This window comes from Coregonus lavaretus, assembly GCF_964263955.1.
Source record: "Coregonus lavaretus genome assembly, chromosome: 4".
In the NCBI taxonomy this organism is placed as follows: Eukaryota; Metazoa; Chordata; class Actinopteri; order Salmoniformes; family Salmonidae; genus Coregonus; species Coregonus lavaretus.
Window position 1 is genome coordinate 40,941,840 of NC_139991.1, and position 18,701 is coordinate 40,960,540.

The following is an 18,701-nucleotide window of genomic DNA, read 5'->3' on the forward strand; positions in this document are numbered from 1 at the left end:
GGAGGTTACGCCGCCGAGCTTTAATATTGCAGATAGATTGTAGCTTCCATCAATGTAATTGTCTGCATCATTTCCAATCCCACATACATTTTTTAAATAAATATATGCCTTTTTCCTCATCAATCTACACACAATACCCCATAACTATCACGACTCAGCATAAGACCTAGATGCAGACAGTTCGAAATAGCAAAAGTTTATTTACAAAAACAGGGGGCAGGCAAACGACAGGTCAAGGGCAGTCAGAGGTCAGTAATCCAGAGCAGAGTCCGAAAGGTACAGAAACGGCAGGCAGGCGCAGGGTCGGGGCAGGCAGAATGGTCAAAACCAGGAAAAACTGGAAAACAGGGGCTAGAGCAAAACAGGAGTACGGGGAAAACGCTGGTAGGCTTGACAAGACAAGACGAACTGGTGTAAATACACAGGGGATAATGGGGAAAATGGGCGACACCTGGAGGGGGGTGGAGACAAGCACAAAGACAGGTGAAACAGATCAGGGTGTGTGACAAAGTGAAAATAGTTTTTTAGAATGTTTTGCACATTTATTACAAATAAAAAACTAAAATACCTTATTTACATAAGTATTCAGACCCTTTAACGCTGTAGTTTGTTGAAGCACCTTTGGCAGCGATTACAGCCTCGAGTCTTCTTGGGTATGTCGCTACAATGACACAGCGTACATCAGCGAACAATGACACCTTTGTTTTTAAGCCCTGGATTTCCAGCCCCTTGATATGATTGTTGGATCTGATTTTAATAGCCAACATTTCGATGGCCATAATAAATAGATATGCCGATAGTGGACAACCTTGTTTTACTCCTCTTGACAATGTAATACTTTCTGAGAAGTAGCCATTATTTACTATTTTACACCTAGGGTTACTATACATAACTTTAACCTATTGTATAAGAGATGATACAGTGAGGGAAAAAAGTATTTGATCCCCTGCTGATTTTGTACGTTTGCCCACTGACAAAGAAATGATCAGTCTATAATTTTAATGGTAGGTTTATTTGAACAGTGAGAGACAGAATAACAACAAAAAAATCCAGAAAAACGCATGTCAAAATTGGTATAAATTGATTTGCATTTTAATGAGGGAAATAAGTATTTGACCCCTCTGCAAAACATAACTTAGTACTTGGTGGCAAAAACCTTGTTGGCAATCACAGAGGTCAGACGTTTCTTGTAGTTGGCCACCAAGTTTGCACACATCTCAGGAGGGATTTTGTCCCACTCCTCTTTGCAGATCTTCTCCAAGTCATTAAGGTTTTGAGGCTGACGTTTGGCAACTCAAACCTTCAGCTCCCTCCACAGATTTTCTATGGGATTAAGGTCTGGATACTGGCTAGGCCACTCCAGGACCTTAATGTGGTTCTTCTTGAGCCACTCCTTTGTTGCCTTGGCCGTGTGTTTTGGGTCATTGTCATGCTGGAATACCCATCCACGACCCATTTTCAATGCCCTGGCTGAGGGAAGGAGGTTCTCACCCAAGATTTGACGATACATGGCCCTGTCCATCGTCCCTTTCATGCGGTGAAGTTGTCCTGTCCCCTTAGCAGAAAAACACCCCCAAAGCATAATGTTTCCACCTCCATGTTTGACAGTGGGGAGGGTGTTCTTGGGGTCATAGGCAGCATTCCTCATCCTCCAAACACGGCGAGTTGAGTTGATGCCAAAGAGCTCGATTTTTGGTCTCATCTGACCACAACACTTTCACCCAGTTCTCCTCTGAATCATTCAGATGTTCATTGGCAAACTTCAGTTGGGCCTGTATATGTGCTTTCTTGAGCAGGGGGACCTTGCGGGCGCTGCAAGATTTCAGTCCTTCACGGCGTAGTGTGTTACCAATTGTTTTCTTGGTGACTATGGTCCCAGCTGCCTTGAGATCATTGACAAGATCCTCCCGTGTAGTTCTGGGCTGATTCCTCACCGTTCTCATGATCATTGCAACTCCACGAGGTGAGATCTTGCATGGAGCCCCAGGCCGAGGGAGGTTGACAGTTCTTTTGTGTTTCTTCCATTTACGAATAATCCCACCAACTGTTGTCACCTTCTCACCAAGCTGCTTGCGATGGTCTTGAAGCCCATTCCAGCCTTGTGTAGGTCTACAATCTTGTCCCTGACATCCTTGGAGTGCTCTTTGGTCTTGGCCATGGTGGAGAATTTGGAATCTGATTGATTGATTGCTTCTGTGGACAGGTGTCTTTTATACAGGTAACAAACTGAGATTAGGAGCACTCCCTTTAAGAGTGTGCGCCTAATCTCAGCTTGTTATCTGTATAAAAGACACCTGGGAGCCAGAAATATTTCTGATCGAGAGGGGGTCAAATACTTATTTCCCTCATTAAAATGCAAATCAATTTATAACATTTTTGACATGCATTTTTCTGGATTTTTTTGTTGTTATTCTGTCTCTCACTGTTCAAATAAACCTACCATTAAAATTATAGACTAATCATTTCTTTGTCAGTGGGCAAACGTACAAAATCAGCAGGGGATCAAATCCTTTTTTCCCTCACTGTATATAAATTCCAGTCGTACTTTATCAAAAGCCTTTTCAAAGTCAGCTATGAATACCTGGCCTGGTTTCCCAGATTTTTCACAGTTTTCTATTGTTTCCAGTACTTGTCTTATATTATCTCCAATGTATCGTCCATGTAAAAAACCTGGCTGAAAGGAAAGTTTTTTGCTCCGGGTAAGAATGAGCTTTTCCGCTTTTCCTTCCCTTTGTTTACTGTGGTAGCTAGCGTCACACGGCTAGCTACTGAGACTTGGCTAGCGGGGGTCTTGTCCACAATTACAAAGGGGTACAGACTTCAGCTTGCTCTGAGACCACCCATGAGTTTTGGAATTAATAGCGACTGATGATTCGACACACTTACTAGAGCAGGAAATCCCCTCTCTATCAAACAAAGTGGCTATCAGAGCAATACCAGCTGCAGAGAGCTCTCTCGGCTTCTACTCCCGGTACTTCCTGGTTCCCGGAAAAAAGTTCATGTTCCGTATGCTTACGTTCAACATGTTGTCTCACTCTATTTGACGAGGCAACTGGTTCACCTCAGTCGACCTGCAGGACGTCTATTTTTACACAATCGTTCTGCCAGGATCACAGGAGGTTTCTAAGGTTTTCAGCCTAAGAATACCTTGCTGTCCCATTCGGGCTAGCACTAGCTCCCCGAACATTCAGCAAATGTATAGAGGCAGCTCTCGCACTACATAGACGATTACCAGCTTTGCTCCCCATCCCGGAAGCAAGTAGTACGAGACACGGCTTCCCTTGTAACCCACCTCTCTGAGCTGAGGTTCAAGATCAATCAGATAAAGAGCTGTTTGGTGCCAACACAGAGAATAGTATACCTAGGTGTAATGCTGGATTCTCTCTCTTATCAGGCAACACTCTCGGATAGCCGCATTGCGTCGTTCCAACAGTGCCTCTGGGGGGTAGAAGGATTACTTTATCCTATCCCAGGTATTCCTTAAAGAGGTGGGGTTTCAAATGTCTCCGGAAGGTGGTGAGTGACTCCGCTGTCCTGGCGTCGTGAGGAAGCTTGTTCCACCATTGGGGTGCCAGAGCAGTGAACAGTTTTGACTGGGCTGAGCGGGAACTATGCTTCCGCAGAGGTAGGGGAGCCAGCAGGCCAGAGGTGGATGAACGCAGTGCCCTCGTTTGGGTGTAGGGACTGATCAGAGCCTGAAGGTACGGAGGTGCCGTTCCCCTCACAGCTCCGTAGGCAAGCACCACGGTCTTGTAGCAGATGCGAGCTTCAACTGGAAGCCAGTGGAGTGTGCGGAGGAGCGGGGTGACGTGAGAGAACTTGGGAAGGTTGAACACCAGACGGGCTGCGGCATTCTGGATGAGTTGTAGGGGTTTAATGGCACAGGCAGGGAGCCCAGCCAACAGCGAGTTGCAGTAATCCAGACGGGAGATGACAAGTGCCTGGATTAGGACCTGTGCTGCTTCCTGTGTAAGGCAGGGTCGTACTCTCCGAATGTTGTGGAGCATGAACCTACAGGATCGGGTCACCGCCTTGATGTTAGCGGAGAACGACAGGGTGTTGTCCAGGGTCACGCCAAGGCTCTTCGCACTCTGGGAGGAGGACACAATGGAGTTGTCAACCGTGATGGCGAGATCATGGAACGGGCAGTCCTTCCCCGGGTGGAAGAGCAGCTCCGTCCGACTTCCAGTGCTGGGTGTCTGCCCAATGTCTGTGTACACGGTGTCACCTCAATCACCAGACAAAGGTGACTTCTTATGTCTCTCGGCTCTCCGTCAATGAAAGAGCGCCTCAACCTTCGTTTCTGGCACTCCCTTAGGGGTAGTGGCAACAAGGAAGGTGGTGACGATAAGTGTTTCACTCACGGGTTGGGGCACAGTTCACCAGGGAAAAGCAATAAACGGAATGTGGACCCCACAAATCCACATTGCTCACATAAATTACCACGAACTGCTGACAGTGTTTCTCTCTCTGAAACACTTTCTACCCTCCCTTCGGAATTGGCACACCCTTGGCCGAGGTTGTTGCTTTACGCTTTTCCTCCTCTAAGCCTCATACTCCCCACTCTAGTCAGAGTGAGGGAAGAAGGCTCATCCCTAATCTTGGTAGCCCCTCGATGGCCAGGCAATCTCTGGTTAGCAGAGCTTATTCTCCTGCTGTACGATGAGCCCTGGCAACTTCCATTACGCAGGTATCTTCTGACCCAAGCAAACTGAGAGATTTTCCACCCTCACCCGGACACCATGGCCCTCTGGGCCTGGCCTGTGAGAGGTTAAGTCTGGATGCGACAGGCCTCTCAGGAATTAAGACTATCTATAGTGACAGGATCCCTTCTACACGCTCACTGTATGGAAACAAGTGGTGCTTTTATGAGAAGTGGTGTGACCAAAAACAGATCATTCATTACCATTGCTCTGTATCCAAGGTGTTCTGCTTTTTGCAGGGCCTTATGGACAGAGGAAAGGCTTTTTACACTGTTAAGATCTATCTAGCCGCTATCTTGGCCTGTCATATAGGCTTCGACAATAACACGGTGGGAAAACACCCCTTGTTATGTCTTTTCATGGAGGGGCTTACCTCCAGTTTCCAAGCCTTTCGCCCTGTCTTGGGACCTATCTATTGTGCTTGAGGCTATTTCACAGCAGTCTTTTGAACTGCTGGAAGGCGTGGAGACCGCTTTACTGCAGAGACGACGTTATGGGCGGGCCTTAGGGGGCCTGGCCCGCCCTACCATACCTCCTTGCCCGTCCAAATAAAATATTGAAATATTAATAATTGATTTGACCGAGATGTGTGGCAACAGAAAGAAGCATCAATCTCAGATAATGCATCCAAGCGAGGAAAACAGCGCCCCTCTGTCTCAGTATGCGTAGCCCATGTATCTGATGCTGTCTGGTCAAAAATAGTATTTCATGTCATACTCTTTTTGGCTAGACATCGTCAGACACATGGGCTACATATAATAACACAGAGGAGCGCTGTTTCGGTCGCTCTGATGCTTTCTCCAGTGAGATATTTTCAGCCAAGCGAATTGAATTAAAGTTGGCGGGTGCCCAGTGTACTGTTCGGATGCTTGGATTATTTTGGATGAACGTGCGAAGGTAACCTACTTTTTGAATAGTCCAATAGGCTTAAAGTAAATTTAAATACAAAACATTAAGAACACCTTCCTAATATTGAGTTTTTGCCCTCAGAACAGCCTCAATTTGTCGGGGCATGCTCTACAAGGTGTTGAAAGCATTCCATGTTGCAGTTCTTGACACACTCAAACCGGTGCACCTGGCACATACTACCATAATCCGTTCAAAAGCACTTAAATATTTTGTCTTGCCCGTTCACCTTCTGAATGGCACACATACACAATCCCTATCTCAATTGTCTGGAGGCTTAAAAATCCTTCCTTAACCTGTCTCCTGCACTTCATCTACATGGACTGAAGGGGATTTATCAAGTGACATCAGTAAGGGATCATAGCTTTCACCTCGATTAAACTGGTCAGTTTATGTTCATAATGTTTTGTACACTCAATGTATTTACTCCTGTCTATACATAAATAAATACAATAATTCAAAATACTTCACCAGAGAGCATGATTGAGCCAAAAAATTGCTGTGGGTTGTTTTGTGCAGCACGTATGGCAATAGACTTAGCTGGTTATTGAGTTGCGGCTGTCAGTTAAAAGCATAACAAATGTGTGTGAAGATAATGTGTCTTGAGTATAATTTAAAATGTTGAGAAAAGAAGAAGGGGATGGGTGTGTGGCGAAGATATAGGTGCGTCTCTCTCCAGAATGCATGTGCTCAGCTGTCAAGAATGCCTCAGCTGTCTCCCAGCCAATTCTTGCGCATTCATTGTTTAATTGTGTGAATTGTTTGCCTTATGATTGTTTATTTTTATCAATTACATATGTCACCAGTAGTAAATGTACCTTTAATCCCCATCATTCGGTTACATTAATTTCAGTCATTCTCGAAGTTCACAACCTGCTACACTTGTGAGAAACAAGTTTTGGTTTATTTCATAACCACAATTTTCGAGTTTTGTCCATTTGTTATTGTCTTTTGTTTGGATTGCTCCATGTGAGCACTGAGCATGTGTCTGGTTTCTCGGTCCTGTTAATGTTGAGGGAGCGTGCGCCTGAGCATGCATAGAAGTAGCTGGCCTGCTGCGCGCAAATGTAGTCTTAACTCCCAACGTCCATCACTAATAAGCTGAGCTTCTCAGTAATTTTTTCTTCACCTCACACTGTAAATCAATGAAGTCTGTTTATTTTACATCCATTGCGAATGATAATAGTTCCTAAATCATCACAGTGTTTGAAATATCTTTCCAACACTTTCCCCCTCGATAATCACCAAGCCTCAGTGTGAAAGAACAAAATGTCATGATCTGATGATCCCATATATCCAGTGAAAGTGTCATAAAATACCTGAACACTTCCCCTTGCCCAAAATTAGATGTCTGTCCCGAGCTCACTGGCGCTGGAAACTCTGAAGGCCCGAAAGAGGCTAGTTGATACAATGTGGCAAGTTCGCTAGAGACAGCTTCGGGCCGGACCCATTTGATAGATTTGAACAATGTTGCACTTCATTAGCGATAGTTCAAGTCAAGACAGACAGAAAGGGGGGGGGGGGGGGGGGGGGGGGAGACAGGCGGAGTAGAGAGATGAATGCGATTGAAACAATCTACATTTTCATCAGGATATTTTCTACTGTTTTCATTTGTCGTCTTTATATATTTTTACTTAGTTGACAATGGAAGTTATAGGCCTACTCCTGTATTGGCCTATAGGCTATCTCTGAATTATATTCATGCACTCATCTGTTTAGCCGCCAATGGATCAGGGTGTATCAACATGTCCATATGGCAGAGGCTGGTACTCTAGTTGAATTTTAATTGAGATTTTTATGAATAACCAAGTAACAATGATTTTATTATTGAAATTAAACTGTTCCACGAAAATGCGCATTATGAAATTCACATGCAGACTGGTAGAAATGCTAGGATAAATTGTAAGCAAACTTGAAACTCTATGAAGTGATTTGTTTGACAATCGGATGAAAACATCATGACTGGTTGTGTTCATGCCAAAGGTAATACATTTTACAGTTAAATTACATATCTTTACTATAAAACCCATTTTAAAAAATTGTGCACGAGCAGGTGTGTGCACATATAGGAGGTCCCGTGAAATAAATATGCCCCCTATGGAAATCAAATGCCTGTCCATCTGATTCGTTCTGGTGCCGGCCCTGCTTTACTGGTCGCCCTTATGTCCGCAAAGCGAGTGAGTGAGCTGCATGCACTGTCAGTTCACCATTTTCGTGCCTACAGTTTGCCCTGGGCTTTTCCAAGGTTTCCTTGTTGCCCAACCCAGCCTTTATGCCTAAGGTCAGCGACAATAACAATTGTCTCGCCTTGGATCTTGTGGCTTTCCACTGCCGCCTTTCACTTCTACGGAAGAAGAGCGTCTTCACCGTTTGTGTCCAGTACACACGTTGTGCATATACTTGAATAGAACAAGAGCTTTACGCAAGAGCGACCAACTCTTTTGTGTCCTGGGCACCTCACTGCAAGGGGAGGCCCCTCTCTCGTCAACAGTTGTCACATTGGATTGTGGATGTTATTATGTTGGCCTATAATAGCAAGGAGTTACAGCCTTCAGAGGGCCATAGGGCTCACTCCAACAGAGGTATGGTTACCTCTTGGGCACTATTCAGGGGCATCTCCTTACAGGAGATTTGTGATGGGGCTTGTTGGGCATCCCATCATACTTTTATGAGGTTCTACCGTCTAGACGTCACTGCATGTTCTTTGGAGCATACTGTCCTCATTGTCGGGGCCTCTGAGGGTTGATACGTTGAGACTACCTGGCTTCAGAGAGCACGTTTCTGATACGGGAGTTGGCCATATCCCACATGTGAGATATCGAAACGAATTATTGAAAGAGAACTCAAGGTTACTTTCGTAACCACGGTTCTCTGATATTATGAGTGCGAGATCTCACCGCATTCCCCTACTCGCAAGAGTGTGAGGAAGTTCGGAATGCTCGAGAATGACCAGAGTGCGGGCGAGTGGCTCCTTATCATGAGGGGAGTGGCTTATCTCATTTGCCACTCGACCTGTCTGTCTCCGACAGACATGTGTAATTGGTTCTTCAAGCTTATGAGATTCAGGTGAATTCCACATGCGAGATATCTCACTCATAAAATCAGGAAGAGGAACCTGATTTAGAGGTACCGGACTCATGAGGTTGGGCTTGAAGGTTCTGGTTGGACTGCTAAGGTAACTGTCCATTAGGATAGCTCTAAATAGCGGAGGGACTGTCTGCTGACCTCTGCTGATGAAAGCAATCCAACCGATCCAACCAACTAGGATTTTGTTTCTACTTCAGTGGCGACCAATTGCTGTTGAAAACTCCTGATGATACTGGTAGGTCTCGTGTAGACTAATGTACTCCACACTGGAGACATTGTGGGTGACAAGTGGTGTCAGATTCGGCTGAGAAGGTGTATTTGGAAGAAGCAAAAATGTCTGCTTTAGCCGCTATTGTCGTCCGTGCCTTTGTAAAATGCAGACTTTGAGCAGTTTTTGGTCCCCGTCCAGTCTGGGAAAAGACATGAGTGACACTGTGGTCAGCTATCCTGGTTTCCATCTCTCTGAACCAGTGTTTTTCTCTAGCTGGGGAGTCGGGAGTTGACAGGATTAGGCACTGCCGATGAATTCTCCAGCGATCTGTGGTTTCCATTAGAAGAACATCACAATGACAATCAAGTGCAACTCAAAGGCTTCTGAAAAGTTTCCATCTTTGTTTTCAATCCTACGCTGTAGTTGTTGAAGTACTGTGCAATAATACAGCAGACTGTGAAGCCCGTCATCTAAGGACACTGTCTAAGGACACTGTCTGAAGCATGGGTAGCTGTTCTCATGGATTTAGCTGAGATGTAGTGGAGTGTAAACACATGTAAATGTAGTTTAACACACCCTTTTATGTAGCGTTCACGCACCTATTGTTGGCGTTAGCGTTTATGTCATCTCCACCACACTTTATCGGTTACCCACCTTTTTTACCACTATAACTCAAGATTAACTAAATATTAATGGACTAACAGTCACAATGATATGTTGATGACAGACTGAACGGTCGTCAGCTATGTCCTAATCTGATTCACTCTAATTTACTATCACACAATTCAGTGTCCAAATCGATTCATAACATCTGATAGGGATCATCCAGTTGACTATACTGAGACCAATAGTGTCAATGTCAACAACTCTGGTGTCCCCCAGATGTTATACAATATTTCAGGGATATCAGAAAGGCAATTGCTAGGGCTTATCTAATTCTACTTTATAATGAGGCAATGTAACAATCTCGTCACAACTTCTTTTGACATTACTTGTATTACATTGAAGGTTTGCATTATGATTTTAGTAAGTCTTCAATCTGTGTGATTAAACCCACCCAACTGTCCTCATTCTTATAACATTGGGCTACAAAGCCCTGCTAAATAATTACATTAAATAAATGTGTTTTGGGCGGTCATCATTACTATTATCTACGCTTGTGTTGTGTGACGGCTGAAATTGGGGGCAGGGGGCCAGAATATGTTTATTACTTATATGTGGCAAGCATGTGGTTTACATTTTCCATGAGAGGCTTTTCAATATGTAGACTGGTTACATTTACCATTGAGGCATCTCACTACGACCAGATCAACTGACGGAACTAAAGCAAAGAAAACTATTCTGGGATGGGTACAAAACCTTTCATAACAATGATACTGTTTGTTTTATATCACTGCAATGTACAGTATGGCACTTGTGAAAGGTTTGACAATTATGTATTGGATTACAGATTTAGGATCTTAATTTGAACAAGTTTGCTACAGCAGGAAAATAATCCTGCACAACAGGAAATGTGAATCATTATGTGGATTAAAATGAATGGACATTTTTGTAGGGGTTGATACATTTTTCATAAGGGAAAGTCAAGTCTGAAATGTCAAAGTGGAAATTACAAACTTCAGAAGCCTTTTTAAACCTAAAATACCTTTCAAGTTCTCCTGCCAGAGGGTGTTCAAATTAAGATCCTACATCTGTAGTTAAACCCTAAAAGCGCCAGCAGTAAAACATGTCTGTCACGATCGTCTAGGAGTGAAGGAGACCAAAGCGCAGCGCGTTGAACGAACATGACTTTAATAAGAGTAAAGCACGTAAAATACAAAACAAAAGACGACTCGTGAAGTCCACAGTACAACGACTGAAACACGGAACAATAACCCACAATGCCCACAAGAACACATACAGAATAAATATGGCTCCCAATCAGAGATAACGAGCCGACAGCTGACACTCGTTACCTCCGATTGGGAGTCATATGACTAATCAACATAAAACCCAAACATAGAAATGAACCAACTAGATCCCACATAGAAATACACCCAAAAGAAAATGACAACCCTGGCTCACAAGAGTCCCGGAGCCAGAACGTCACAGTACCCCCCCCTAAAGGCGCGGACTGCGACCGCGCCTCACAACCCCACAATAGGGGAGGGCTGGGTGGGTGTTGCTCCCCGGAGGCGGTTCCGGCTCCGGGCTTGACCACCACCCCACTATAGTTACTACCCGCTTTCTTAACCTCCTCCCAATGACCACCCTCCACTTAAACCCACCTGGATTAATGGGCAGCACCGGACTAAGAGGCAGCACCAGGCTAAGGGACAGCACCGGACTAAGGGGCAGCACTGGACTAAGGGGCAGCACTGGACTAAGGGGCAGCACCTGACTAAATGGCGGATCCTGGCTGGCTGGCTCTGGCGGATCCTGGCTGGACGGCTCTGGCGGATCCTGGCTGGACGGCTCTGGCGGATCCTGGCTGGACGGCTCATGGCTGGCTGACGGATCTGGCTGCTCATGGCTGGCTGACGGATCTGGCTGCTCATGGCTGGCTGACGGATCTGGCCACTCATGGCTGGCGGAAGGCTCTGGCTGATCCCGTCTGGCGGAAGGCTCTGGCTGCTCCTGTCTGGCGGAAGGCTCTGGCTGATCCGATCTGACGGAAGGCTCTGGCTGCTCCTGTCTGGCGGAAGGCTCTGGCTGATCCTGTCTGGCGGAAGGCTCTGGCTGATCCTGTCTGGCGGAAGGCTCTGGCTGATCCTGTCTGGCGGAAGGCTCTGGCTGATCCTGTCTGGCGGAAGGCTCTGGCTGATCCTGTCTGGCGGAGAGCTCTAGCGGCTCCGGTCTGGCGGACGGCTCTGAAGGCTCATGGCAGACGGGCGGCTTTGTAGGCTCAGTACAGACGGGCAGTTCAGACGGCGTTGGGCAGACGGACAGTTCAGACGGCGTTGGGCAGACGGGCAGTTCAGACGGCGTTGGGCAGACGGGCAGTTCAGGCGCCGTTGGGCAGACGGGCAGTTCAGACGGCGTTGGGCAGACGGGCAGTTCAGACGGCGTTGGGCAGACGGGCAGTTCAGGCGCCGTTGGGCAGACGGGCAGTTCAGACGGCGTTGGGCAGACGGACAGTTCAGGCCCCGTTGGGCAGACGGCAGACTCTGGCCGTCTGAGGCGCACCGTAGGCCTGGTGCGTGGTGCCGGAACTGGAGGTACCGGGCTGAGGACACGCATCTCAGGGCTAGTGCGGGGAGAAGCAACAGGGCATGCTTGGCCCTGGGGACGCACCGTAGGCCTGATGCGTGGTGCCGGAACTGGAGGTACCGGGCTGAGGACACGCATCTCAGGGCTAGTGCGGGAAGCAGCAACAGGGCATGCTTGGCCCTGGGGACGCACATAAGGCCTAGTGCGGAGAGCAGCAACAGGGCATGCTGGACCCTGGGGACGCACATAAGGCCTAGTGCGGAGAGCAGGAACAGGCCGGGCTGGGCTAGCGACGCGCACCGTATCCCTGGTGCGAGAGGCCGGAACAGGCCGGGCCGGGCTGGCGAAGCGCACCGTATCCCTGGTGCGTGGAGTAGGAACAGGCCGGGCTGGGCTGGCGACGCGCACCGTATCCCTGGTGCGAGTGGCCGGAACAGGCCGGGCCGGGCTGGCGAAGCGCACCGTATCCCTGGTGCGTGGAGTAGGAACAGGCCGGGCTGAGCTGGCGACGCGCACCGTATCCCTGGTGCGAGTGGCCGGAACAGGCCGGGCCGGGCTGGCGAAGCGCACCCTATCCCTGGTGCGTGGAGCAGGAACAGGCCGGGCTGGGCTGGCGACGCGCACCGCATCCCTGGTGCGAGTGGCCGGAACAGGCCGGGTCGGGCTGGCGTAGCACACCGTGGACCTGGTGCTTGGAGTAGGAACAGGCCGGTCCGTACCGGGAACACACACCACTGGCTTCAACCGAGGATCAGGAACGGGCCGGACCGGACTGGCAACACACATCAGTCCTTCACGCCGTGCCACAAACACTTCCCTCCCTCTACTCGCCAATGGCTCCCGTACTCCGTTAGCCTTCTCTCCTTTTCTCCCTGTGGCAGCCTCCTGCTGCCCAGCCGCCCAAGCCATGTGCCCCCCCCAAAAAACTTTTTGGGGTTGCCTCCCGTCCTTCCGACGATGGCCCTGCCGATGCCGTTGCTCCTCTCCTGTCAGGTTCTCCCCCTTCATCGCCCTCCGGTACCGGACGGCCTCCTCCTGGGTAATATGTCCCCAGCCGAGGAGGACATCCACCAACGTTCTCTCCTGACCCGGCGCCTCCTCCCATGTCCAGACCCTTTGCTCCTGGACGCGCTGCTTGGTCCTTTTGTGGTGGGTTATTCTGTCACGATCGTCTAGGAGTGAAGGAGACCAAAGCGCAGCGCGTTGAACGAACATGACTTTAATAAGAGTAAAGCACGTAAAATACAAAACAAAAGACGACTCGTGAAGTCCACAGTACAACGACTGAAACACGGAACAATAACCCACAATGCCCACAAGAACACATACAGAATAAATATGGCTCCCAATCAGAGATAACGAGCCGACAGCTGACACTCGTTACCTCCGATTGGGAGTCATATGACTAATCAACATAAAACCCAAACATAGAAATGAACCAACTAGATCCCACATAGAAATACACCCAAAAGAAAATGACAACCCTGGCTCACAACTAAGAGTCCCGGAGCCAGAACGTCACAATGTCATATTTTCGAAACCCTTCTTTTGATCCTTCTGAAATGGTAGGACTTTGTCAAGCAACTAGTTACCAACAAAAAAAACAACACAATTTACTATAATTTCTGTGTTAATATGGAGGAATGAAAAATTATGTTTATTTTGTATACTTGTGGACTAGTATACAAATGTGGACTCAATAGTCAACTTTGTGATAAAAGCACCAAATTTGGCACAGAGGTAGATGTATGTACCCTGAAAAGATATAGATATGGACCCACCTCAGATATGGCCATGGGGGGTGTGGCAGCCACAATAACAAAAAACATAACTCAAATATTTAAATACATATTTACCTTCCAGTCAGTGTTTCTATACCAAGTCGAGAGTCCCATCTTTCAGATGCAATTGGAACTGAGGTGATAGATACATCAGACAATTAAGTTAATAAAAACATCAGACAATTAAACAGTGGATCCATCTGACATACAGAATGGAACATTAACATCTGTCAGTGTACTGTATAATAGTGCTTGGTCAGTCATTCCAAAGCTAGAGATTTGACTATAAATGTGCAATGTTTTTATATATATGCTTATTTTGGGGAATTTAAACCATTTACCAGTGTTACAAAGGTTAATTAAATAAAAAGTGTTACTGCTTGACAGAGAGTGTCTCTTTGCAATCATTAACAATTTGAGGTAAAAATTACCCCCGTTGGCACTTTTAAGCTAAAAATATGTTGCCGCTTTTAGGATTAATATCATTATTCAGATGAGAAATTGGTCGGTAAGAGGTCTTGTAATTATACAGCTCCATATTAAACTCCCTACATGCAGAATAACTATGATTTAAAATATTTTCAACCAATAGGTGTCGTAATTGTACTCACACATAATTACACTTTTTTTGCCATTTGCTTAAAAACAAACAAATCCATTGATGGACAGTAAGAGCCAAAGCATTCTTTCCAAATTATACACACTTGTTTTTATGTTCAGAAGATGGACAATCCAAATACTCCTGTTCTCAGCATCTTCAACTTCGTATTATTATGACGTTATGTGAATCAAACCTATTCCTATTGAAATGCAGCAGAAATCCATGAGGTAATAAGGTTACATCCATTTACATAATGGCTAGAATCATTGCTTTTGTTTCATTGCATTTGATGAAAAGAAAAGTGGTGAGTGTTGAAATAGTCATCAGTGTTGCTGAGGGAGGGAGGGCTCCAGCTCCATGCAGCTTCAGCCAGGGCTCTCTCTCTCTCTCTCTCTGCTGGGTCCCATTAGAGAGCTCATCTTCATCCACACAGTCAGTCAGTGATTAGCAGAACAGGGCCGAGCAGCCTATGTCTGTGTGAGAGGAACCAGACTTGTTTTTCTGTGAAGAGAGCAGGTGATAAAAGGGAAACATCATGTCAAAGCCAGATGTCCACGCTGGTGTTTGGCTATGACGCAATGCAGCCCTGAAGAGGAGAGCTCCCAGAACCCCACTCTGCTGGGAGCACTGCCTGACAGACCTGTATATAGAAAGATAACCTGAGGAGAATCCTACGAAGTAACCTAGATCTATTCAGGGTTTTCTAAAGCTAACCAGCTTCAGTTAGCTTCACATTCCAGCCCTCGTCTGTACTACGACGGTGGACGTTGCTCGTCCGCCTACCGCTAACTCTAGTGGGCTTGTAACTGCGCATGCATGTCGCACATGGCTAGTCAAACGCCAAACTCTTCATTGAGACAATGCTGAAACACTAATCCATGGGCGAGTCAGTGCCACATTTTCATTTGTGCCCCCCCCTTGCAAATTCAGCAGGCTATGGTGTAAAATATGCTCTTATAAGTGCCGGCTTTATTTTATTACTTATCGTTAATGCTGACTTTGGTGTGCTTTGGTTGCTTATCAATGCACAACCACAAGCACCTTTTTTCCCCACTACTATCGATGAAATAATTGTATTAACTCATACAAAAGTGTTACTGTGCGTGAAGTTTAAAATACATTCTGTCATTACTAAATGTGTAATGTGATATATTTTAACATTACACATTTTTAACACACAAAAAAACATTTGATATATAAAATATTTAATCAGTTGGCTCAAATGAAAGGGATGAGGACGCAATCTTTGCAAGAGGGAGGGAATCTGATTTAATTGGCTCAGTCATTTCATTCAGGGTAAGTGGAGTTAGCTGTGAGTTAGCCTTTCCCCCGGAACTGGTTAGTTCCGAAGGATTCGTTGCCATAGAAATGTATCTGGCTAAAAGGTGAGCCACTTTCGTTTGATCGGTTATCCAAAGTTGAACTACTCAAACCTGCTTTGTAGCATACCCCTCTGGTCTTGTTTTGCGATGTTTTGACTGATTTCATGTCAATGCTAATAAGGCGCAAAAAATTCGCTAGCTAGCAAACCAACAACTGTAACGATGTATTTGAATGACAACAAGTGCTCATTGTGCAAATGTATTTATGTTTTCAATAAACATTTGGAGACAAAATATAGTTTACATGTTGTCAACAATCTAAGCCAACCCCATCTGTTTTGTCCCATAGTTGGGCACACAACCAACCCATCTATAAAACAGCCTGCCTATCAGCTCTGAGCTGTCCGCATGGTCCTAAAGTCAGCTCGTTAAACTGCATTTGCCTTTTAATCTGAGTTGGAAGGATTTTAGTTTTTAATTGTTGTTGTTGAACTAGGGTATACTCTGCCATACCCAATTGACGCCCTTGATTTTCAGTGACTTCTATAACAACTCAATGTGTCCGTTGCTCACAGTAAGCATATTGTATTGAGTAAGCCTATTTTATGTTGCATGTAAACTAAAGGTATGACATATCTTCAAAGTTGTACAAAGGTTGTCAGTCTACTAAATGATCCCTGGACTGATTAAAGTGAGAACTGTATGTAATCAATTGCAACTCAGATACAGCGTTTAAACACTCAAGGTTTATAGAGGGCCGTTTCTTTTTTGGAGGAACAATGGAAAGTTTGATTGAGCCAATTCTACCTGCATTATGGTCAACGGAACAGGAAGTCAATATAATAAATATAAATAATTTAAATTAACAATGTACTAAGACACTGCTCCGCTCCACTTTTAGGAATGAAAAGACTGACGCAATTCATATCACAAAGGCCAAAATAAGCTTGTCAAACGTTATTCAGATATGTTATACCACATAAAAGAGGACTTATTTGCCATAGTGTGGCTCTTCTCACCCTATAATTATTGTTTAGTTAGTTATCTCAACTGTGTGTTTACAAATTCTTGAAATTGTGCATGCTTAAACAGATATAACAGTTCTTAGCAAATACTTTTTGACAATGTTTACTTACACTGTAATTGCACTTCAGAAAGTATTCACACCCCTTGACCTTTTCCACATTTTGTTGTGTTACAAAGTGGGATTAAAATGGATCAACGATATATACAAAATACTCTGTAATGTCAAAATGGAAGAAAGATTATAACATTTATTTAAAAAAATATGAAAGATAAAACACTAATATATCTTGATTAGGTAAGTATTCACCCCACTGAGACAATACATGTTAGAAACATATTTGTCAGCGATTACAGCTGTGAGTCTTTTTGGGTAAGTCTCTAAGATCTTTGCACACCACCATGCTTGAAAATATGAAGAGTGGTACTCAGTGATGTGTTGTGTTGGATTTGGCCCAAAAGTAACGCTTTGTATTCAGGACAAAAATAAAATTCCACTTTGACATTATGGGGTATTGTGTGTAGATCAGTGACACAGAATCTCAGTTTAATCCATTTTAAATTCAAGTTGTAACACAACAACATTTGGAAAAAGTAAAGGGTTGTGAATACTTTCTGAAGGCACTGTATGTGCATTTTACTACCACATACTGTAAATACACAGGTATTTGAGACACTTATTGTAAAATGGGACCCATCATTGGCAAGTTTCTGATTCATGAATGATGATGACATCCATAGGCAACTCTTGTTCATTTCTTCTGCACCTGCAGCACACACTACCACTTCTTCCGTCCTTTGTTAGTGTGATCTCACACTGGTTGACGTGCATACTTATTTTTCACGTCGGACCTTGTGGTAGATTATTGCATGGCCCTAATGTTGGTTTAATGCTTCATGAGCACTAGCAATTCACTCCTTTCTCATCCATTGTGATAGCAAAGCTACAATTATATTTCTTCTGAAAGAAAGCAATGCAGTTTTTATAGCCGCAGAAGTGAGATGATGTGTAGTCTGTTGAAGGACTTCTGCTTTGTTAGTAACAATACAAGTGCTGTTCCGTGTTAGTGGAGGGTGGGTGGTATTATCTGCTGCCCTACTGTATATAGTACTGTATGTTTGTATTGTGTTTATGTTAATATGTGAAGTATATGTGTGTTTTAAAGAGGACATGCTCACTGTCTGAATGGACCTCAGTCATTTATCAGAGAGAGAGAGAGAGAGAGAGAGAGAGAGAGAGAGAGAGAGAGAGAGAGAGAGAGAGAGAGAGAGAGAGAGAGAGAGAGAGAGAGAGAGAGAGAGAGAGAGACCTCCATTTTGGTATAACAGAGCAGATAACCCTAAAAACTGTGTCTCCCTTCCAGGGTTGGGTAGGTTACTTTCAGCTGGAAGGGCACTTGCCCTGGGACCGGTGAGTGCTGATGTGCTTAGTGCGTAAAAATCGTCTGTCCTCGGTTGCAACACTCACTACCGAGTTCCAAACTGCCTCTGGAAGCAACGTCAGCACAAGAACTGTTCGTGGAGTGCTTCATGAAATTGGTTTCCATGGCCGAGCAGCCACACACAAGCCTAAGATCACCATGCGCAAAGCCAAGCATCGACTGGAGTGGTGTAAAGCTCGCCGCCATTGGACTCTGGAGCAGTGGAAATGCTTTCTCTGGAGTGATTAATCACGCTTCACCATTCGTCCGACGGACGAATCTGGGTTTGGCGGATGCCAGGAGAACACTACCTGCCCGAATGCATAGTGCCAACTGTAAAGTTTGGTGGAGGAGGAATAATGGTCTGGGGCTGTGTATCATGGTTCGGGCTAGGCCCCTTAGTTCAAGTGAAGGGAAATAACAAACAATACATTTAGAACAGAAAGAGATCTGTTCT